This window comes from Manis javanica, chromosome 1 (assembly GCF_040802235.1).
Source record: "Manis javanica isolate MJ-LG chromosome 1, MJ_LKY, whole genome shotgun sequence".
Lineage (NCBI taxonomy): Eukaryota > Metazoa > Chordata > Mammalia > Pholidota > Manidae > Manis > Manis javanica.
The window spans coordinates 12074812-12098871 of record NC_133156.1 but is presented as its reverse complement, the minus strand read 5'-3'; the positions used below and the strand labels follow the sequence as shown (position 1 = coordinate 12098871).

The 24060-nt window shown below is 42.4% G+C and overlaps 1 protein-coding gene across 3 annotated transcripts in view; it reads right to left on the bottom strand.

The window, feature by feature from the left end:
- ATP8A2 (ATPase phospholipid transporting 8A2) overlaps positions 1-24060 on the bottom strand; it is a 518682-nt gene that overhangs the window by 272879 nt on the left and 221743 nt on the right. The gene's annotated exons all lie outside the window — the stretch shown is intronic.

The window sequence follows — 24060 nt, the reverse complement described above, 5'->3', positions numbered from 1 at the left end:
AAAAAGGAAATGATGATTCATATAGCGTTTTTCCAAAACTGTGAATACAAACACTTCAATGTGCGTCCACAGAAGCCACCACTTAAAATTGTACTTCACCGTCTTCTTCGTTAGGGGAAAGTAATGGCGTCTGGGTAATCCAGCTGAGATGAGGTCTCAGACCTACATGACAAGATACAAATGTGTAGACTGAGACCATGAGTAAACCCACAAGTCTACTTACACACACAAAGGTACACACTAAACCCAGTAGAAGTATATTGCCTTCTGTCAAATTAAGCATTTTGAGAAGCTTATGTGTCTAGAAGATTTTCAACCACAAGGACCAACTGCGGCCCACAGAGACAGGGGGCACGCGGCAACCGAGCAGGCAGTACCGACCTCCGCTCGCCTGGGGCCTCATCCTGCATGTCGCAGCTGCCACAGCCTTCATGCCCAAGGGCAGTGTGTTCACACAGAGCCTCCTGCCTAACTTGTTTCCTTGTCTATTTCATCTTGTGTCCACTATTAAAATAATCTCAAACTTTAATTTAATTTAAAAGTCACCAAGTCATTTATCTGTTTATGGTCCTTTGCTCTCAACTGATGTCCTATCAAATGCAATATTTAGAGACCATTTAATGTTTCCTTTTTTGCTTGTTTTATGGTTTACAGTATTAGAACTTTCAACCTTTCATGGCAAACGACCACAGGGTCTCTCCCTAGTTGCATTAAGAATTTCTTCTTTAAGATTCAAGGCAAGACTATTAGATATAAAAGAAAGTCATAAGTAGAGGCGAAACCAGCCAGAAGGGAACTGGCATATCCAACCCCGAGCCCCAGGCCCTCTGAAAGCACTGAGTCATATTCCTTAAGTAACTTACCATCTACTGTGGGGAGAAAGCTTTAATGTCCCTGTAAACCAATACACACATGTGAATCCTCAAAGCAGGCCTTGCAGCATAAGAACTTTGGGGAGAGACATCCTGCAGCTGAGAACTGGGTTCAACATTCCTCAGGGTGTAACTCAATCGGTCAGCCTGCAGAAGTTTACCAAACGACTGCTTTCTGAAGAGAGAAAGCCGAGCAGCACACCAGCGGGTGTGGGCCTAATGGCCAGCAATGTGCCCCGTGGAGAAAATAGCTCGCAATAAAAGAAGGCGGGGAAAATTACTCTCGTATGAGTTTTAAGAGTTTTCATGACAGATGCAGAGAACTGTGGCCAATTAAAGCAGCAATACAACTCAGAAAGGCAACTGCAGGAGACCATGCCAGGCATCTCTGGCCACAGGCAGAAAGGCGAATGGGGTCCCAGAGCCAGACTATGGGAAAGGAATTTATTCCTGATCACTGTCTCTCAAACTCTATGGTGTCTGGAGGGCAGTGTGGAAGAAGGATCTGCTGAGCCGCAGGAACCCACAAATAACACTGGAAGATGGTGAAACAGGACTGGAAATGCAGTGTGGCTCACTGATGCCAATTCTTTGTCAATCTTCCGGTATCTTCCCTGAGGCATGTCTCACTTTAATAGAGTCCCATTACAGAAACAGCCATCAGCATTTTTTTCTTTCAAATTCAGCTTTCCTTCAGCTACAGTTACCCACATACAGTCACACACATAAACTAAAATGCAGTAATTCTGCGTCTCTTTGACATGTTTTTCTTCTGTGCACCAGCCAAGAACCAGAGTGTTCTTTTGGGGCGGGATTATATTGAAATATGGTCACTTGGTAAAGACTTGGCTTTCTATCCGTTAGACGGTGGGCCAGACCACATCCCAAGAACTCAGTCCCCAGTTTTCCTCTGTTCCCACTTATTTTTAAAGGGACACGAGGATGGAACAAACCGCTGAGATTTCTTTTCTTCTGACATCTTAGTTCACTAGTTTCACACATCCTCAGCAAATATATCATTTAGAGATTTTCTCAAAGGGTAGTTTGCTTTTTTTTGGTAAGAGGGAAGAGGGAAGTAAAAAGAGAAAAAAAATTAAATACTTATATCTAAGAAGGAACCTGTACCCAAGTTCACATTGGCACGGTTTTTTCTTCCCAGCGGCAAAGTGCCACCCCTGTAACTATGCTGGAAATGGCAGGGCGGCCTCCAGCTCACTGACTTCCCCTGCCGGGGGCTGAACAGAGAGCCCGCTGCCCTGAGCCCACAGCGCTCAGGCCCAGAGGAACACACCCAGGCCAGGTGGCTACCCACAGCTATATACTCTCAGTCTCTGGAAGGACTATGAGTGTGAAAATATTAAAGTAAACACTACGTGAGGGGTGTACAAACATTTCATTCTGCATCCAATATGGGAAAGATCTTCTAAAACATTAGCGCTGATCCCAAGTTCATTTTCCGGTGCAGAAGTTCTAGGATAAAGGATTAAAGATACTCACGTTCATCACACCCAAATGGAACCCCTCAACCTGAAGACCGCAGTCCTACTCAGATGCATGGCACCCCTTTTATAATACCTGCAAGAGAATCCAAGCTCCATAACAAGCACAAACTAAACCTAAGGGCCAGGGGCTAACAGGCCGAGACCACTGAGATGAATGAATGTAGGGGGCCCCTCCATGATGCTGGCGGGGACCCCTCCTTTTGCTTTCCAAGGAACTGAGAGACAGCCAGCTCACGATGACATGACCAGCTACCTAAGCAGGCTGCAGAGCCCTCCCCTCGGCTAGAGGCTTTCAGTGCTTGACAACGTTTTCTTCACCCCATCTCTCCGTACTGCTCTCTGCACCTTGAGCAGGGCTGCATCCAGGACTCATGCCACCTTGATCTCCACAGCCTTCATTATTTTCACTTCCCTTTTAGCTACTGCCAGTTTCCCAAGGCTGCCAAAACTCACCATAAACAAGGTGGCTCAAAACAACAGAAAATTATTCTCTTAGTACTCAAGCACTAGAAGCCTGAATTCAAGGTGTCAGCAGAGCCGCCCCCTCTCTGGAACCTGCAGGGTTTCCTCAGCCCCTTCCTACGTCCAGCGGGGCGTTGTTGCTGCAGTCCCTTGGCTGCAGCTGACTTCTCTGCATTGCGCTCTCCCTCTGTGCATGCCCCTCCTCTCCTCTAAGGACCCCAGTCACCGCACACGGCTGCCCCCGCCCCCTGCCCCACTGACTCCAGCATGACCTCATCTTGACTAATTACATCTGCAATGACCCTATTTACAAATAAGGGCACTTTCTAAGCTCCTGGGGGTTAGGATGTCAACATACCTTTTTGGAAGACACAATCTGACCAATAGAAGTCATGTAACCAGCACAGCCATACCCAAGACCTAGAGCATGAAATTTCCCTTTCCTTCCTTCCCAGTTTCTGCCACCCCTTCAACACTGCCTGCCTTGTTTACAAAATGCGTTTTGTTCTCTAAGCCACTGACAGCTCGCTGTCATCTTTCCGGGCCTGACCTACCTCTCCAACTACCCTACATTTCTTGGATCCTGATGCTGTCCTAATATCCTTGACTTTCGGCTATTTCTAGTTTTCCTAATCCACAACCAACAATCTATGTTCTCAACTCACACTGTCAACCTACAGAGCTCTGAAGAAAAAGACACGAACAGTATCAACAGGTGTCTCTTTTAATATCACTTGACAGGGAAGGGGCCCAGAATGGTAACCTTGACCGAGCCCTCTCCTGATCTTTCTCCACAATGACCCCCTTAGTTCCAGAGCTTTCATTCATTAAAAAAAAAAAATTAATAAATACTTGCTGCGCATTACTAGGCAGTTAACTTATGTGCAAGATTCAATGGTACACAAGATTAATACAATCCCTCTCTCCCAGAATTAAAAGTGTGTCAGGAATATGAACAAGTAAACATACAGTGCTAAGAATGGCAAGTGCCATGATTCAGGCAGGTAAGGAAGCTTCAAAGGCATCAAGGAAGAGCTGCCACCAAAGGAAGTTAAGTTGCATTATCTCCCCGGAGCCTGGCCTGGGCTTCTGATGCCATACCTCTGCCTAGGCAACGGCGATCAATTCCAGAATTGCCAACTTTGCTTCTGGTGGCAGGCAACCCATCCCAGCCTCAGTTTTTCCTCTGTGCTTAAATGAGATTCCCACTTGCCATTTTCAAGCAGGACATGCCAGTGGTACCCAGCCTTCAGTGAGTCCAAGACAGAAGCTATCACCTGGCTGGTCAGTCTTCCCCGGCACTGCTCCTCCCGGTTCATTTTACTACCCTGCCTTCAGTCATTCCGACTCAGAACCCTGGTATCTTTCTCAACCCTTCCTTCTCTTTCATCCCAACCCCCTTCCCTCCATTGCTTAACTGGTTTCCAAGTGTAAATTTTTAGATTCCTGCTAGAAAGCTTTTCATCCGTTGTCTCCCTATTTTCTCCCGTACTGTGGCCTGGATCCGTGCTCTCATTAATTCACTGTGATTATTGTAAAGACAGCTTTACCAGGTTACCTTTCCTCAAATCTCCACCCACTGCAATCCAATGCTATTTTTATAAGCATGTTCCAGTTTGTAAAATGCTTTCACGTAAGTCACTTTTCATCCCCACACCAGACTGTGGTGAGTAAGACCAGTAGAGTAAGAATTATTCTCATTGTTTTATGAAGAGGAAATGGCTTGAGAGGTTCAGTGACTTGCCCAAGGTCACAGAGTGAGCAGCAGCAGATCCACCATTCGGCACCAGGTTTGATTTCCAGGGCAGAACGCCATGGTTGCATCACCCCCAAATCCTCTTCCTGGAGAACATTTCTGACTCCAGGTCTCTGCAAAAGCATGTGATCAAAAGCCAGCCACCATCTGCAGACATCTTCCAGAGCTGGCTGTGGCAGCCCGTACCTCTACTGGGTTCCACCAGTCCTGCCCTCCTGCCTCACAAGAACCACACCCACGGGAGCTGCTCTCAGCCTAGAGGAGCCACAGGACGTAAGAGCCAGAATCAGAACCAGCAATGTCTGCTTGGACACCTTGGGTCTAGGTGATTCAAGAAACTCAGCAGCTCCCCCGCGGGGCTTTTTAATTCAGTAAACTCAGCAATGGTCCTGACCACATCCTCCACTTGCCGTCGGCACACCCACCTCAGTGCCTCTACCATTCTCCCCAGCTTCCTTCATTCATTGCTGACATTACAATCCGAGGCATGGAAACCCGCTCCGTACCATTCTCCAGGGGCTGCTCAGTTTGGGGAGCACAACCTTCCCCACACGCCATCAATGTCCAACCGCAATCCATTAACCATCAAGTGGTTGGCAGATGCTCAGGACACAAAGTTGAAGGCCAAGTTCTTGCCACCACGGACTACCTGCGCCTCTGTTACCCCCATCTACCGCACCCCATGGCACCTGAGCTGCTGTGAGCAATCTCCATCTACCATAAACTTCTTAAACTCCAGCATGATGGCCACCATGAATATGTAACTTTCTCTAAAGATACCAATGTCCCATAACCTTCTGTATTCATTCCCTGTCTCCTCCACTCTCCTTCTCATTAGCACCAGACCACCAAGGTGCTCCTTCTGGAATCTTTGGGCCTCTAACTTCTCAATCATCACCTCTGACTCTTGTTCCCATCTCCACTGCAGTTACTGCAATTACTCAATCAACTCTTTCATGCTCACTTTTTGAGGATAGAGATTAAAGACGGTTAAACTCAAACACAGGCTAAAGGCCATAAAAAGACATCTTCCTATGTAAAACCCTAGCAGAGGATACAGGCCATCTGTTCCCGTCCTGGTGTCCTTTATTCACCTTGTGCCTCACTAGGACCAAGATCTTCTACGTTCTCCAAACTGATCTTCACACTCACACATCTTCCCAGAAACATCTTCTGCCACCACTTGCCTGTTGGAGCATCATTCATTCTCCAAAAAGGAATGAAACACCTCTCCTCCGCCAGAGCCCCCATGAACTACAGCACACGGATTTTTCTGAACACCTTCTTATAACGTATATTCAATCTGTATAGACAGACAGCATGATTTGGGGAGCTTTAGAAACCAGGCTAAGGAGTTTACATTAAAGTCTTACCAAAAACAGAAAACAGTTACGGGTGTTAGGCCATCTTTGTCCAATAGGGCAGCACCTTCACAATGGAACTTTCTGGAATGATGGGATGTTCTTCTGTACAGACCACATGTGGCTGCTGAACACTTGAAATGGGGCTAGTGTAACCAAGCGTATTAAAATTTTAATTTTATTTAACTTACATAGCCACATGTGGCTACTAACAACTGCAGTGGGCAGTCGATTTCTTGACTAAGTTGATTGTACGAAAGAAGCATTTTTGAAAAGATGAGTGTGATGAAGGAGGGGGCGGAGCGCGGGGCACTCGCCAGAAGCCCCTGGATACACAATGGGCAGGAGGTTTTCCTTTCTCTAGAGAGAAGAATGAAATGACTGTGCCCTGCCACAAAAGCACTAGGAAAAGAAAAACAAATAAAAAGGGAACTGGAGGTTTCCTACATCCCTTTAAAACAATCAAGACTGCAGAAGAGAAGACACTTCTTTGTTTGAGGGTGTTACCTTGTCAAATTGAGATTGCTATTGAGTCACTCTACCAGGAAGAGATTTTTCATTCTCTACTATTAAGTTCATAGTTTCATCAAGTAAAAATCAATAATTACCATTTTCTAGAAAGAACATATAAAATGGAAATTAATCACTTTCTGTGCAATTTCTTCCTTTCCACTTTGACACAACTCAAATATTCTGGCCCCCAGGAGACACAAGATGTCTGAGGCAGCTTAGTGAGGTCAGATAGAGATAGCGGGGTGCTATGATATCCCCACATAAATCAACAGTGCTGCCAGAGGAAGGATTAGAATATCCTAAGGCAGAGCTCACGTGTGGTCTCCGAACCAGATTAGATCTCACACTTCTGAACAAAGCCCAGAAGTGACCTGTTCATCTCCTTGCTACTCTCCGCGTCACACAGAGCTCTGTGCCCTTCCAATACATCAGCTCAGAGGAAGGGCTGCTGAGTGTAGTGAGCCAGGCAGGGGAAAAAACCAGTGCAGCTCATCCTTCCCTGGATACCTGTGAGCAACACGGACACTGTAAGATATCCATGCTTGAGCTCTCGAATGAAAGACATATTCCTCCGTTGGAAACTGCAATCCTCTGAGCTGTACCACCAATCACTTCGTTTGCTTAAAACCATTATCTACTTCAGAACACTTCACCTCCAAAGCACTGCTGATCTTTAAAATAAATAAACAGCTTAAGCAATTAACTCATTACATTAATCTGGTTTATATGATACACCAAAGGAAGAAAGCACCAAGGGGGGATTTCCATTCGCAAAGTTCTTCCTGAGTCCCCTGTATCCCTGCGCTGGGGTACAGGCCTGCCTGCTGCAGCTGAGCTTACCCAGCCCATGAGCTCCAGTAGGGCCTGAAGTACTCCGGATATCTGTTCAAACACCTCCACGCTCCCAAATACACTCATCAGAACAAAATCAATGCCCCTCTCTAAAGTCTGTATATAGGATATCCTTCTTTCATGATCCTTTCCTGCTGACACTGAGATGATTTCATATGCTATCAAAAGCACACAGGAGAGTAACAAGAAAAAGCTGTGTCATCACATTTCCCCAAATATGAAAATGAAAAGCTACTTGATAAAATGTATAACTAGTTCACATAGTTGTCAGTGTCTGAAAAAATAACTGGAGGCATTTCCCGAGGTACTGCCCTGCACCTGGCCTGATGGGATTCCGTCTGTGTTGCTCTGCAGCTCATCTAGTGACCAGGCTTGATTTCAACAGCAAGAAGTGTAAACAGAGGGTGCCCTCTGGAAAGGAAGAATGCTAGACATTTTTAAGCTTTTAAAGATTGACGACTGCAGAGCAGTGGCCCCATAGAAATTCAACTTGACTCTGCTCAGCCACCTGGCATTACGGGTCACACAATGCAAATTCTAAGGACAAAGCCAACATGACAGACATGCACAGTGCTGCCATTCCCAACATTCTGTCCCAGCAGGGCCTCTCCACCATTTTAGGGAAACCACGTCTACTTCGTATGTTCACCTTCCTCATAAAACCTGAATGCTAACAACCTGGCAAGTATACTCAGGGGAGCAGTCAGAATTTAGGGACAAAGGAAATGAGAAAAAGCAGGACCACCCCTCTTTGGTTCCAAAAGACTCCCATGAAAACAGAAAAGAGACAGAAGAAAGGGCCTTCTATGGCTGACTTCTTTGGTGACTACAGCTTACATTTAAACTACGCAGCAGAAGGAGCAGTGAATCTGGTATGTTCAAAAGCTCACCAGCAGAATTATCTTCTGGAGGCAAGTGGGAAAATAGCTTAGACATGGCTGAAGCCTACAAAAACTGCTCACTTCACCACCCCTTCCCAATGCTATTCTACTTGCTATTTGTAGTAATTCTGAAGATTCTTCAGGTTTTCCTTTCTCAATAGTCAAGAAATGGTGGAAATGTACTGTTGAGTATGTGGGCCATCGTAAGAACAACCCAAAGAATGCTCTCCCTTGGAGTCTCTATCTCACATTGCTCTTCAGGTCTGATGGGAATTTCATACTCTTTAGAGAAAGAGGGAACAAGAAACTTAAGTCTATTGCAGGGACTGTAAAGCAACAAAATACACCGCCTGCTCGCAGAGACCAAAATGAGAGGGGAACCCTGGCGGGCAGCTCATTCTGACCTTCTCATGCTGAAAAACTAGATCCTCATGGAACAGATATAATTTCTTGGGGTCACACACCTGGACCTCAGTAGGAACACTGGAAAGATGCTACAACCAGGATGAATTTGTTCAAACTAACCTAAGAAGGGACAGAGGTCTGGTGGCTTCTCTTGAGTGCAGCAATATTACCATGGGCAGAAAACGAAGATCCTTGGATGGCTGGGTTTTAACTATCAACACCATGAAAATCTGTAAACCCTTCCTAAGACCCACTCTCACGCCGGGGGAGAGCCGTGGCAGCAGACCAAATGCGGTTCCATAGCTGGGGTCAAGCTGCCGAGGTTCTTCTGAACCAAATTAGCATATGCACCACAGATTTTTCACCAAACGTTCTGTACCGTCTTTCACTTTTTTCCCCCAAACTTGTTCTTGTTTTACCTTTTCTCTTGTCGCTATATGGAACCAAGTGGCAAGCAAATAAACACACATCTGAATTATGTAGTTCCTTCTAGGTTAGTCCGGTAGCCCTTTTACTTTCTTTCTTTAAACTCCATTGTCGCGAATCATCGTTTATCAACCTAAAGCATTTCTCCTACTCGCCAGTGGCTGTTTCGGTGGGGCAGGTGAGTCTATGATTCAGTCTGTGTCTGGGGAAAGAAAGTGAGCTCACTAGAAAAACAAAGTAGGCTAGAAGCAATACATGCTAATTTGTAAAATATTGTGAAATGACGGCAAATCAGTCAGCAAGGCTGTATGACCTTCAGTATCACATTTTTTACTTGTATTCCTACAATTACATTGGTATTATACATGACAGGATTAGAGTAATGAGACCCAATTTCCTGTGCGGTGCACAGAAACCAGAGTCACTGCTTTATAGTTAGAGCAATTGGCCTCAGTTGTCACATCGTGCGTAATCTCGTAACCCACCCAGAATCTCCATGAAGTTAAACAAGAATTGTCTCATAGAGTCCCATGCAAATTTATAGAAGGCAATCAGTGTCGGCAATAATTTCTACAGAAGTCTGCAAAAGCGTGCCCTCTGAAAGCCACAGTGCCACCAGAGGGGGTCAGAATGCCCTCTGTCCCTCTCTTCTCCTTTTCTCCTCTTCTGGTAGGAAGAGGCACGCATTGAATGGAAAGATGGTATGAATGTGAGAATTCTGTGATTTTTTTTTGATCTAAAACACTATTCATATTTCATTTGAAAGAAGAAAGCTGGAGACGCTATTTTCAGGGAATACTGATCATAAAAACTACCAAATGAACAAAGATGTTTGTCTCTCTGCTGCTCCTTCCACGTTTCCCACCAATGCCTTGGGTTATTCGCATCTCCCCCAGTCTCCCAAACCACTCACACCTGCCCACACCTACTCCGTAATTGCCTGCCTCTTCCTCTGTGACCCAGGCTCTTCCGGTCTTAAATAAGCATGTTCATGTATTGAAATGTTCTAATAGCTATCATATGCAAGGGAAATTAGATTGAACATATTAGCTCAAAAAGGCAGAACTGGGACCTCCATTTTGACCCTGCCCTGGGGTCAAATTCATCTGGACTCAAAGAGGAATAAAGCCAGTGCCCGGCAACCAGTGGAAGCAGCTCAATGTTCCTCACAAAATGAATTCAGAGAATGAAGAAAATAAATGGGAGCCAGAATTAGAAGTTTGGAAGTGAAAAAAAAAATTAGTGTCTTATTTAAAATAAAATGAATTCCTTTTAGTTTTGGATTTAACTTCCCTTACCAAGTATGTTAGAAAGAAGTATCTTGCTACCCTCAGTTTCACCCCAAAGAGAAATGGAAAGACTGTGAGCAGAGCAACCCAGGCTGTGAGACACATCCAGTCCTTCAGAGGGAGGTCTGTGATGCTGCAGACTGAAAAAACAGCCACCTGAGGTACCATCTGCGATATAATGAGTCCTAAGAAATACAAATTTGGTCACTCACACGACCAAATATGTATTTCCCAGGTATACTGGTCTTCATGCACTGTTCCTGAAAATACTGCAGTCTTACAGGTGAAATAGGCATTTTGTTATGTTAATGAAAGACCTTTGGACCCCCACCCAAGGGCAGGGGCTGGAGGCTGAATCAGCCAAGGGCCAATAATTCAGTCAGTCATGACTGTGCAATAAAGCTCTCACAAAACCCCTGAGACGAGCTTCTCTCTCTGCTCTTGGGATCCTATTTCTCTGTCAGAGAGAGAGATTCTAGACTTGGGGAACCAGGACACCTCCACGTGCCACCGAGCCAGGCCCCAAGCTCCATGGGGGACACAAGCTCCTTTATTTGGGACCTTGCCCTATATATCTCTTCTCTGGCTGTTAACTTGTGTCCTTTATTAATTTTTTCCTGAGTTTTGTGAGCCACTCTAGCAAATTAATCGAACCTAAGGGGGAGGTCGTGGGAACCTCCAAACTGTAGCTGCTACGGTCAGAAGCACAGGGAATTGCCTGGGGCTTGTGACCGGCATCTGGAGTCAGGGACGCAGGGCAGTCTTGTAGGACAGAGCTCCTTACCTGGGGAATCTGGTGCTGCCTCCAGGCAGATACCATCAGAATTGAGTTGAGTTCTCCAACACTCCTGCTAGTGTTCAAGAATTGCTTGGCATTATGTGTGGGAAGACCCCCTTCCACATATTTACACACATTGGAATCGGGTCCAGGAACCCACATGGAGTTATATTGCTATTACCGCAGCGTACAATCTTGTTATTGTTTTATATATATGTATGAAAGGAACACATCCTCACGCCATCTCTAGGATGTCTATGAGGACAAGCTGCAAAGGGATCAGAGCATCCGTGGGCATCTTGTATTACACCTCTAGGAAAAAGGAAAAAGCTGAAATCTTGAAACAAGACAAAAGCATACAAAGTGACAGGCAAGGAGAGAGAAGAGGGACAGACAGGCAGACGCTAACACCAAGCTGGTGCCCTTCCAGGGTGGATACTATGAACTGTGAGGACAGATGAGGCATGACATAGAACAGTGAACAGGAAATGAAGTAAACAAGCTTTTCAGTAATGAAAAGCACCATGATTTCAGATATGGGCCCAGACTTCGGTGTTAGGGACTCAATTCAAGTTGGAAAACCATCAAGTTGTGATTCCAGGAAAAGCTTTTAGACAAAATAATGCTTTTAAGCACAAAGCTGGACTTCAAGAAAATCTACAAGTTTTAGATTAAGACATATGGAGAAACATCCTCTAAGACATGGAGTGTGGTTCCTACCAGTTTTCCTCTTAGGAAGTCAAAGGAAACCAAGCTAAATGCCTTCCCAGTCAGGAGCAGCAAATTTCTTTAAATTTAAACTCATACTTGTGCTGGTTGTGCGGTTTGATAGCTGAAAAATGGTAAAACACCCTTTTGAGGGTAGTTTCACTTTATGTAGCTAAACCAAAATTTGTTTATTTGGCCAATGTAGTAAATATTTGAAACAGTAGGGCACTGGGCCAAGAGATTCAGAGGATGTAAAATGAACCAATGTGTTGTCCTCACGTATCCCAAAACCTAAGAGATAGGATATGTACCCAAAATACCTACAACATGAGGTACTAAAGTGTCATGAGCCAACCAGTAGTCAAGTAAAAAAGAATTTCTTCAAAAAAACAAAAAACTAGTGCTCGCTTCGGCAGCACATACAGTAAAATTGGAACGATACAGAGATCAGCATGGGAGGCTTACCTGAGAGCTCTTTCAACACCCTAAGGATAGAAGTTTCTTGCTAATGGTGATGGAATAGAAAAGTCGGGCAAAACAGCAACTCAAAAAGGGATCTGCAAGCCCATGTTCACGGAAGCATCATTCACAACAACCAAGCTACGGAAACAACTCAAGTGCCTATCGATGGATCAATGGATAAAGAAGTTGTGGTCTGTACACAATGGAATGTTATTCAGCCACCTTTTGCAACAACATGGATGGACCTTGATGGCCTTATGTTCAGTGAAATAAGTCAGACAAAGGAAGACAGACACAGTGTGGTCTCACTTTTTTATGGTACCAAAAATAAAAAATAAAAAAACTCCTAGAAAAAGAGATCAGATTTGTGCTTACAAGAGGGGGTGGATGGGAGATTGGAGGAAGGCGATCGAAAGGTACAAACTTCCAGTTAGGAGATTAATAAGGACTAGGGATGTGACGTACAGCAGAACTCGAGCGACCACCGCTGCATCAGCTATAGGAAAGTGGTTAAGAGAGTAAATCCTAAGAGTTTTCATGACAAGGAGAAAACTCTTCTCCTTTATTCTTTTTTCTTTTTATTGTATCTATAGGAGATGGATGTTAGCTGAACCTACTGTCTTAATCGTTTCATAATATATGTAAATCAAAACCATCAATGCTGTAAGCTTTAAATTTACACAGTGAGGTACGTCAATTATTTCTCAATAAAAGTGGGAGGGTGAGTAGAAAAAAAAGTAGATAATAACTTTGAAAGAGCCTTCTAGCCCCCCCACAACTGGAGGAATTGATGTCTGGGCTAGATTTTGCATGAGGGGTAGATTTACGGACACAGGAAGAAAAGAAGGTGAGGGAGGGGGAACTGGAGTAAAAAAAAAAACAAAAAACTACACATTGGGGGCCATCAGGTTCCACACTCAGATTCTACACCAGGCTTCATTTAGGAACAGAAAGGAATATAATGAGACCTGGTGGACAGATAAGATCAGGCTGGGGGAATGGACTATTTTGAAGGTGATCCCAGAGTTAAGGTTTTGTTTTAAAGTTACTGAAATGTTTTTAAAAAGTCACCAGATCAAAGTAGTACTTGGAAAACATTAGGAAGGCAGAAACACTGAAGAGTGCAGACCGGGGAGGTGCCAGGGCACAAGGATGCTGTGACAACACAGGTGGAAGGCCGAGGAAGTCGGCCGAGGCAGCACCAAGGACGGAAAAGAGCACTTTGCTTCCAGCATGACGCACACGGCTGTGGGGCCGTGACAGTGGGGCATGGAGTAGCTGTGCAGGACAACTTATTTAATAACTCCCATGCAGGAAGACATCCCCAGGTCCAAAAGGCTGCTTGAATAACAGCAAAAACTAAACACTCTCTTACACAGGATCCAGAGATCACACTCTTTGGTCTTTACCCAGAGGAGTTGAAAACTTCTGTCCATACAAAAACCTGCACACAGATGTTTACAGCAACTCTGTTCATAATTACTAACACTTGGAAGAAACCAAGATGTCCTTCAATAGATGATGGGTAAATAAACTGTGGTACATCCAGGCAATGGGTATTAGTGACAAAATAAATAAATAAATGAGTTATCAGCCATAACTCATTTGCAGCTAGTTGCATATGACTAAGTGAAAGAAGCCAATCTGGAAAGGCTACATACTGTATGATTCCAACTATGTGACATTCAGGAAAAGGCAAAACTATGGAAATAGCAAAAAAAAAAAAAAAATCACTGCTGCAGGCTTGAGGGGTACAGGGGTAAAGAGATGGAGCACAAAGGATTTTTAGGGCAGTGAAACTATTCTGAACGATACTAAAATGAGAGGTATATCCTCTTATGCATTTATCCAAACCCACAGGATGAACAATACCAAGAGAAAACCCTAATGTAAACTGTGAGCTTTAGGTGATGATAATGTGTCAGTATAGGTTCATTGATGGTAACAAATGTACCAGTTGGGTGGGCGATGCTGATAGTGGGGACACTATGCATGGGTGGGGATAGATTATAGGGAAATGTCTGTACTTTCCCCTCAGTTCTGCTGTGAACCATAAACTACTCTAAAAAATAAGTGCTACTGAAAAAAAGGCCCAAAATAGTAAGTACAACTGACATCCCAGAAAATGGTGGAGCAGAGTGCTCAAAGACACAGCTCCTTCACTGAAACAATGATCAAGCTGAAAGTCCTGACATGATCAACTCAGAACTCTGGAATTTAATAATAAAAAAAACTACAGTAACAGAAGAGTGTTTAATGAAGGTAAAGGTGGCTGAGTTGCATTAAGAAAGCACTATGGCCTTTTCACTTACTTGCCTACCAGTCCCCATTCCCCAGCACCACACTGTGGCCTTGGGGACAGTGGCCAACATTCTTAATGCAGTTTGCTGATGCCAAGGGGCTAATATGAGCCTTATTTTCAGAATTCTGGAATTACACATTCTGACCTGCCTCGGTGGTTCCCACAGGGACTGGGACAAAGGCTGACCTTTTTTTGCCCCATTCCCTTTGACTGGAGTAACTCCAGGTAGTGAAGGCTTCTGTTGGGATACTTAAAGACATACACTACCATGCCCATCATGGGTAAGGGACAGAAGATGGGTCAAGCAGCTCACAGATCGAAAAGCTTGGGAAGCAGACAGTTAAGGAGAAAGTTTCTTTAAAGAAGAAGGGCTGGGAAGGGCCACTGCCTCTACTGTGAAAGCTAGAGCACAGTGCACATGCCCAGGACTGACACATGCTCAGAAAGAACCTAACATGACCCTGGGCTTATACCTCTGGTAATTCTGCCAACTCTGCACAAACAGGAGGTTAAGGTTAAAGCAGAGTTTTAGGGAACCCAGCTTCACATTAATGGGGTGTTTCAGCTAACAACTAAGCTGCAAAGATAGGAATGTATTTAATATCTTTTTGGCTCCAGACATTTAAGGAAATCTCTGTCAGGTCACTGGATGACCAGTGAGAAAACAGAGCAGAGACCTCAGCAACCACACATCAACAGAAGAGACTTTGGCAACAACTTGTGACAAAGAATACAGTCTTCACAAAAGCAGACTGGAAAACTAACTCAACCAGTGGCAGTCCTCAACAGTCAACAACAAGCAGCCCTGGTTAGGGAGAGAATCTGATTCTCAGGTTTCTCACACTATAATATTAAAAATAACCAGTTTTTTCAACAATTAAAAAATTATAAGACATACAAAGAAACAAGAAAGTATGAACCATTCACAGGAAAAAAATAAATTGAAAGAAATCATGCCTGAGGAAGCTCAAACATTGTACTTACTAGACAAGGACATTGAACCAACCTATCTTAAATATGCTCAAAATGTTAAAGGAAACATGAACAAAGAAGTAGAGGAAACCATGAAAATGATGTATGACAAAATAGAGAATATCAGTGAAGAGAGAGAAATTATAAAAAGGAACCAAATAGAAATTTTAGAGATGAAAACTATAATAACTGAAATTAAAATTCACTAGAAGAGTTCAATAGCAGATTTGAAGAAGCAGGAAAAAGATTCAGCAATATTGAAAATAGGACAATTGAAATTATCGAGAATGGTGAGCAGAAATAAAACAATGTATAAAAATGAACAGAGCCAGTGGGTCCTGTAGGACACCATCAGGCATACCAACATATATATACATATGGGAATCTCAAGAGGAAAAGAGAGAGATAAAGGTGCAGAAAGAATATTTGAAGAAGTAATGTCAAAAAAAAAAATCCCAAATTTAATGAAAGACATGAATCTACACATGCATAAAGCTCAAAAAAACCCCAAGTAGGAAGAATCTTGATTTATACTAAGACACAGTATAATCAAACTCTCAAAACACACACAAAGACAAAGAGAATCTTGAAAACAGAAGTAATTCATCATGCACAATAGAGTTCGATAAAATTAACTGTCAGTTTTTCATCAGAAACCATGTATGTCAGAAGAAAGTAGGATAAAATATTTAAAGTACTGAAAGAAAAAACTTGTCAACGAAGAATCCCATATTCAGCAAAACTGTCATATAAAAATGAAGGAAAAATGAAGATGTTCCCAGGTAAACAAAATTTGAATTCATCGCTAAACCTAGCCTACAAGAAATGCTAAACAGCAATGCTTTAAGGTTGAAATGAGCAAACACTGGACAGTAACACAGAGGTCATGTGAACAAATAAAGAACTCCAGTAAAGGTAGCTGAATAGGTAAACATAAAATCCAGTATTACCATATTTTTGGTTTGCAATTCATTGTTTCCCATATGATTTAAAAAACAAATGCATGAAACAATAATTATAAATCTATGTTAGCAAGCACACAATGTCTAAAGATGAAATTTCTGACAGTAACAATTTTAAGGGGGTACAGAGTTGTACAGGAGCAGAGCTTTTGATATCAATTTAAACCAAATTGTTATAAATTCATGCTGTTGATTGCAATCCCCATGGTCACTATTAAGTAATGAAAAAATATTAGAAAAGGAAATGAAGAGTGTTTAGTCTGTTCAGGCCGCTGTAACAAAATACCACAGACCGAGTAGCTCATAAATAACAGAAATTGATTTTTCACAGGTCTGGGGGTTGGAAAGTCTAAGGTTAAGGTGCCAACATCTGTCACTTCACATAATTGATTCCTTTTTCTTTTTTCTTTGTGGTGAGAATATTTAAGATCTACTCTCAGAAAACTTTAGGAATATAATACCATATTATTAACTATAGTTACTATGCTGTATGTTAGGTCCTCAGAAGTACTTCTTAACAACTGAAAGTTCCTATCTCAGGGCATGCTTGTTGTCATGGTCTTTAAGAGTAAGTCTATATCAGTACACCTATAGGAGGTAGGCCTATACAGACACCTTCTGACAATGACATCCATGGTCCAATCAGCTGAGAAGAGAGGGCAGAGTCATGTGACCCACTACACACACAGGTAGAAGTGTGGGTGTGGAAGGCAATAAGAAAACCTCAAATATCACTATCATTCTATTTAATTTCATATTCTCTCCCATGACCTAATCGATTCATGTTACTTTTTAATCATTCATCTTCTAATTTCTATAGTTCATAATTAATTAAATTTTCGTACTTTTCACCTTATTTTGAGAGAGTAATTCCTAAAATTTACAGGTGTGACAATGGTTTTAATTCAACTATGCTTAAATAAAGATTCCTATTAAGGAGACCTTCAAAAATGTCTCTGTTCTCAGCAAATGGTAGAAGCAAAATTTCTATTAGTTCTGCACACCATGGGTTACAAAAATGTCCTATTGCCAGATACTACGCAGTCAACAATGTTTCATCTCTTTGTATCAACAAACAATGGGTCTAGAACAAATAACATTCTAGTCCTGAAAAAGAACTTGGTCTATGAGCCTTAACTAAAGAATTTAGGATGCAACTCTGGAGATTAAAGGATAAAAGTCAAGGAGCACAATTCTTCAGTGAAACATAAAAAATGGATTATGAATCCATTTGAATATTACAACCAGTAATGATGTTAAATTGAGACATTCCTATTCTCATTACTCAATTTCAATTGCAAAGTTGACTTGAAGAATACCTCTCATCTACAAACTCAAATGAGAGTTGCTCAGTAATAGGATAAAAAGTTCAGTTGAAATTTTATGGATATGAAGAACTTGAAATAACACGTAAGAAAAAAACTGAATTAATATTGATACAAATGTCACATTTGCACCAAATTAACTTTTAGTGGCACTAGTTGAATTTCATTAAACCTACACATTCAGGAGCTTCATCAACTTTGGCGCCATTTGCCATGGGTGTGATCTTAGCCAAGATATTTACCTCCTCAGAGCCTTGATTTCCTATCAGGCCAAATGGAGCCACCACATCCTATTTTGGACACCTCTGTGTGTTCACTGGGATGACTGCGTAATGACATCTAACACAAAGCACAGGGCAAGGCAGGTAGTTAAATGTCCATCTCCTCACTCCCTGCTATTTAAGTTCTAAATGATCTGCTTTCCTTTGTATGGGCTGTTGCCCCCTGTTCACTGACAGGGTGCTTGGAAATGAACTAGTATCTGCATATAAGGATTTTCTTCTGTATTATGAAAGGATGTTGCATGCAAATACTACAGCATACCAGAAGGTACCTTCAACACAGACCCAGGTTTCTCAGCTTTTCGAGTGCACCTCTTAGACCCACTAATGGTGTTAAGGACACATGCAGCCTAAGAGAACTGCACGTGAGTACCCTGATGTGTAACATTTATTTGTTGCCAGAGCTCATTTTTTTTTCCAGATTAGAGTAATCACTAATTCACATCAGGCCAGTGACTGTGAACTTCCCAGAGTAATTGCTTCAGTCTGCAGTGACTCATGGTTAATATTCAGTCAGGTTTTTGCCAGTTATGTAGAACATTTCTAGAACATTCTTATTTTTAATATCAAAGAATCTAAAAATTAGTTAAGACCTCTCTCCTGTTCAATAAAATTAAGAAAAATATATTCAATAGGCAAAGCTGGAGAACAATGAATCCCATATACAGGCATTTAGGGTTGAATCAATTACATGCTGGGCCTACAAATTCTTTCTTCCTGAAAAATGGGGAACTATCCTGTGGCATCTACTAAACTTTGCCAAGGAAACAGCCCCAAAATAACATCCTCTCTGAAGCTATGAGCCTCCTTTGTGTCCTACTAAACCTCTGATGACTAATCACAGCAAGTAATATTAACCAATATATGTTGCTTACAATATGCTATGCGTTCTTTTAAGGAATGATAAATCATAAACTCTAGAGAACATGAGATCTCTGAAATAAAAGGGTTTATTGAGCCATTACAGATGCAGCCAGAATAGGGATGGAGTGCTAGGACAGCCTAGTTAACAGAAACGACTTGCCTGCCAGATTCAAGAAACTGGGCACATTAATAAGGAGTCTCAAGGAAAGTAATTTCTTTAAATTCCCATTGGCTACAGATAAGGAAGGTGGGCTCATAAGAAGCATGTGAAGTCCAGGGATAGGTGGCTAGTCCCTAGAACAAGCTCGTGGATGGGTGTTGAGGGATGTGGTGGTGCTGGGGGCCTTCTAGATGAAGCAACTTCATGCAGGAACGTGGAGTTTCTGGTTAGCTATGGCCCACAGCTGTTGACTGGTTACCTTCCCTGGTCTCTCTTCCTCATTCTCAAGCCCTTATGTCACTTCACTAAGGACATTGCTGAATTTTTGCCCTGTCAGGAATGTGTATATATTAATTCACTTTCCTCCTCATAGTAATTCTGAGGTAGGTGTTATTATTAACACCACTTGCAGTTGGGAAAGCCAACGCATGCAGAGTTTGATTAATTTGCCCCCAGGTCAGAGAGCAAGGAACTGACAGATCCGGGTTTCAAATTCAGACAGTCAGACTCCAAAGTTCTTGACTTAATCACTATCCTGTGCGGCCTCAAGCATCCTGGAAACAAACATACCGAAACTATACAACCCATATTGTTTTCACCACACATCTAATGAATGGTGCCACACGTGTAAATCGTAGCTTCACACCATCACTTCCATTTGCATCTGGTCTTTTCCTCTCATTCTAAAATCTGATGCTGTATTTTTCAAATACCTTTATACAAACAACAGATTTACTTGTTGCTCCCAAAGAATGTGCCTCCTCAAATTTCAGTGCCCATTGGGATGTTAGGAATAGGTCCTGCAGGTAGGCCCTACTACTCATGATGTAGAATCTTACATCAGGGAAGGTGATCTCTCTAGAGCTATGCAAAGTGATTTAATCCTGCTTAAGGCCCTAATAATTTTTTCCATTCGTTTTTAAAAACCATTTACACTTTATTTAGTATATAATTGAGATATCACAAGTTAATGAACAAAAGAGGAAAGACAGATCTTAGGCTCCACTCAATGAATGACCTGAAAACAGTCAAAAGCAACTCACATAGCAATTATAGTAAGAAACAACTGTGTATCTCATCCCAACCAGGATCAAAAGACAGTCAATATACCAATCAACAAAGTAAGTAAACAAGTAGTACTTTGTCAATACATGTAGAAGCAAAAAAATAATTCAGACTTAATACCATGCATTCTTCCCAGCTTATCGAACCCCTAGCCTGGGTTGGGGGGCCCTGGGCAGTAGCAGATTTTTTGGAGACAGAAGGAGAACAGATAGCTTCTATAGTCAGTATCTGCTGGTAGGCCACATTATGTTCCTATGTCAGAAAACCTGTACATCAAGATATTCCTGAACTTCAAGGAATCTAAATACCATACATGCATATAAAATTAACTCCATCTTTCTCAGACCCATGTGTGCACACACACAAATTAGCCATCACTACAAACTTATTGTTAGCATATATTCGAAAATGCAATACATCTTATACTGTTGCTATGAGAAAAGATACTTATTTTAAAAGCAGCCACCATGTGGAAAGCACTCAACAAATCAGTATGCTACCTGTTCTTTTAAGGAATGTGCATATTTTAACTCATTTTCATCCTAACAATAATCCTATGAGCAAGGTGTTACGATGACATCATTATCACCAACCTGAGAAATATACAGCAAAGTAACGTATCTATTGTTGGGTCAAAGACCTTATATAAGCCAAAAGGCTTATATAGTTCATATACTGTCAGTATACTGTTTCCCTCAACTGGTTGAAAATATGCTGAAGGAATTTTTCTTTAAAAGTATCCACAATGTAACCACCCTAAAAACAGCACATGTAAAAAAAATTGCTGTACGTTTCCTCACACATCCACACAGGCTTGGTCACACGTTGGCATTCTCATGTGTAACACTCATCAACCTTCCCGAGTCAGTGTGGGCCTTTTTCCTCTAAGATGTGTCAGGTGCCAGAACGAAAAGGTCACCTGGCAGGCCCTGCTCTCAAGGAGGTCTCAGGGAATAGTTCCAGCTTTGTGACTTGATTCATTGCTTCAGAACACCTGGGCGTATTATTTTCGTATTTTCTATTATATTTTCCACAGTTCAATAATTTATCATCTGTAGTTAAACTAGAGGACCCTTGATGTTCATTTTAGATTTACAGTGTGGGATCCGAATGTTTGGCTCCAAATTGCCCATTTCTCTATGCCAGGATCATTCAGGAAAAGTTCTTATGCCTTGTTTGACAGTATTATTGGATATGAAAATAGATACAATTTGCCAGCTAGAGATTTATCAACTGCCCTTTGGGTTTCTATTATTTCTATGTCAGACCCTGCCTTGACGCTGCCTTAAACATTGGTGTTTTAAGTTAAGTTTTGATATTTGATGGGTAAAACCCTCAAGCCAGATCTGTTGTTACAAAATGTACTATTGGACTTTCCAGCACATTTCTTTTTCACATAAATTCTAGAATCAGAACAAGATTTCCATGAAGATGATTTATTTTACTTTAGGGAAGTAAACTCAAGCATGGGGCAGCCTCCAAACCTAAACATTGTAAAAGTAATATGACAGGTTCTCCCATGTCACTGTAAGAAAAAAAAAATGAATACTTTGTAGGAGAGTTAAAATTCTAACATTTAGAGGAATCAAACTTGTCTAAAATAATGGGTCTGACAGTAACAGATTCTGAGTTCCTTTTGCACTGAATACTGTTGGAAACCACTGCCTTCCACTTGTCCTGTCATTAAAAATAAAAAGGGAAAAAATAGCTAATAGCAAATTCAAGAGAGTAGGCCTGACACTCAGTGATTTAACTCTAAATGTAATAACATGCTTATTAAAAATGGAAGGTCACTCTTCCAAAAATTTCCCTAAAGGCACAGCTGCCAAATTGACTTCTGATCTAGTCTTTACAACACTATTAATTCAATGACATAATAAAACTAGCAAGGGAAAGCTTCACGGTTGCCTCACAAAGGGAGAAAGCAGTGCTGAGAGAAGGCCTTGCAAACATGCAAGGGGAAGAAAAAAGTCGGCTTACATTTTTTAAAAAACTGTCCTGACAAGGGACTAACAATGCTTTTCTCTTGCTGTTGGAAAATGCCTATCAAACTGGATCACCTTCTTCTATCACCTATATTATATGCTCTGCTTTGCCTTCATGCATTAGCAGCAAAGCACCCGTACCCAGAGGCACAGAAGTAGCGTCCTCAGGGCGAGCCCCCAGGACTGGGTCTAATAGCTGCTCTGGCAAAGCCTATAGGTGGGCTCTTCACAGTTCCCACAGCACACCCTTGGGGCAGCTGGCGTGGAAGTTGGCCTCCAAAAGGGGACTTGGCAGCAAACTCTAATTAAATGGAACGTGACCGCAGAATGCTTGCTGATCTTAACCCGTCTCAAGTTCCAGGCTTGGACAGCAGGTTGAAACCTGCTATGACTGTAACTGGCACAATCCATAGCTTTTGGAAGCAACTTTTGCTAACCAGGTCTCCAAGGGTCATCTCATCCTCCTATCCGCAAAGTGAACCACAGTGGGTCTGCAGATCTGCCTGCAGAAACTTGCTGGCTTTCCCAGACACCTACACAACAGCACATATATCTTACTGGACAGGGAGACAGTTTGCAAAATGGCTTTATTGAAATGGCTCTTCCATTCAGTTCTTATCATTAACCTTCATAAATTTTCCTGCTACACTATGTAGCAAAAAGTAAATAACTACTTAAGAATATCACGAAATCTCACATAGGTACCAATGTCCTTCATCCACAGGCCATCAGGACAGACTGTACTAGAACGTTATGCGGGGTCCATGGCTCAGTGTACTCAGGGAACCAGCAGGCTATGGGGAGCTGGAAGGTGGCTCCAAAGAGGACAAAGAGGGGCTTGTTAGCCACTCGGTTTCTGTTAGGTGATCTGGGTAAAGATTCAGGAAGCGTGATTACTTTCCAGCTTGGGAGCTGTCAGAAAGCAGGGGCAAGTCCGGGACTGGGTGCCTGGGTAATTTTACCTAGAACATGAGCAGACCAAAGCGAGGATAGACCTTTAACAGGCGAAGAAGCAGCAGTCACTCACATTATCAAAAAGGAGAAAATGCCTGGTCATTTCTGTGGGTTGGACGTAGTAATTCTAGATGTCGCTCTGCCTATACGGCAAACTTACAAATTCTTAAGTTTTTCAAGTAATGCAACTTAGGGAATCCATAATGAAGCCAAATAACCATCTGCTGAAGCAGTCATTCAGTGGTTCACTGAACTCGGCCTTATTGAGGAGACAGTGGGCACATCCGTACTGTGGGCGGGTGCCGAGCGTCCACTATATTCTGATGTCTCAGTTAGTTCCTAAACTGTCCCTGAAAACTCCAAGCCATAAAACTGAAAGTCTCTCGAAGGTGACACTATCACTGAAAGTGAAAGAAGAGAGAACCAAAAGTAATGTTTCCTTTATCAAATTAACAAAACCTAAAAGGCAAAAGAAAGTCTTCCAAATATTTCACAGGACAGCCGTCTATTACTTCTGTGCCAAGGTTTACGGCGCAGTAATTGCTCATTCTAAAGAGAAAATGTTAACTAAACTGTGTTGGATTTGAAGGCAAACAATTCCTGGAGTGCGCTCCCTCCTGCCTTATCTTTAGGGCACACGGGGGAGAAGGCAAACGTTGCCACCTTTTTTCCCAAGGTCACCTCCTGTGGAGGTATTCATTCCCCTATCTCTCACCAGCAAGTGCTTGGCACCCAATCTCTGCTGATCACACCCTGTCACTCTGAAATCTAAGCCTTATTCTCTATCCCCAGTAAATCCACCTGCGTTCCTACCGTCATCCCCTGCCTGGACTCCTGCAGTGGATTTCTACTGGCTTCTCTACATTCTCTTTCCTGCTCCACTGCAATCCTGCCAAAATGGTGGGGCTGAAACACAAGTTCAT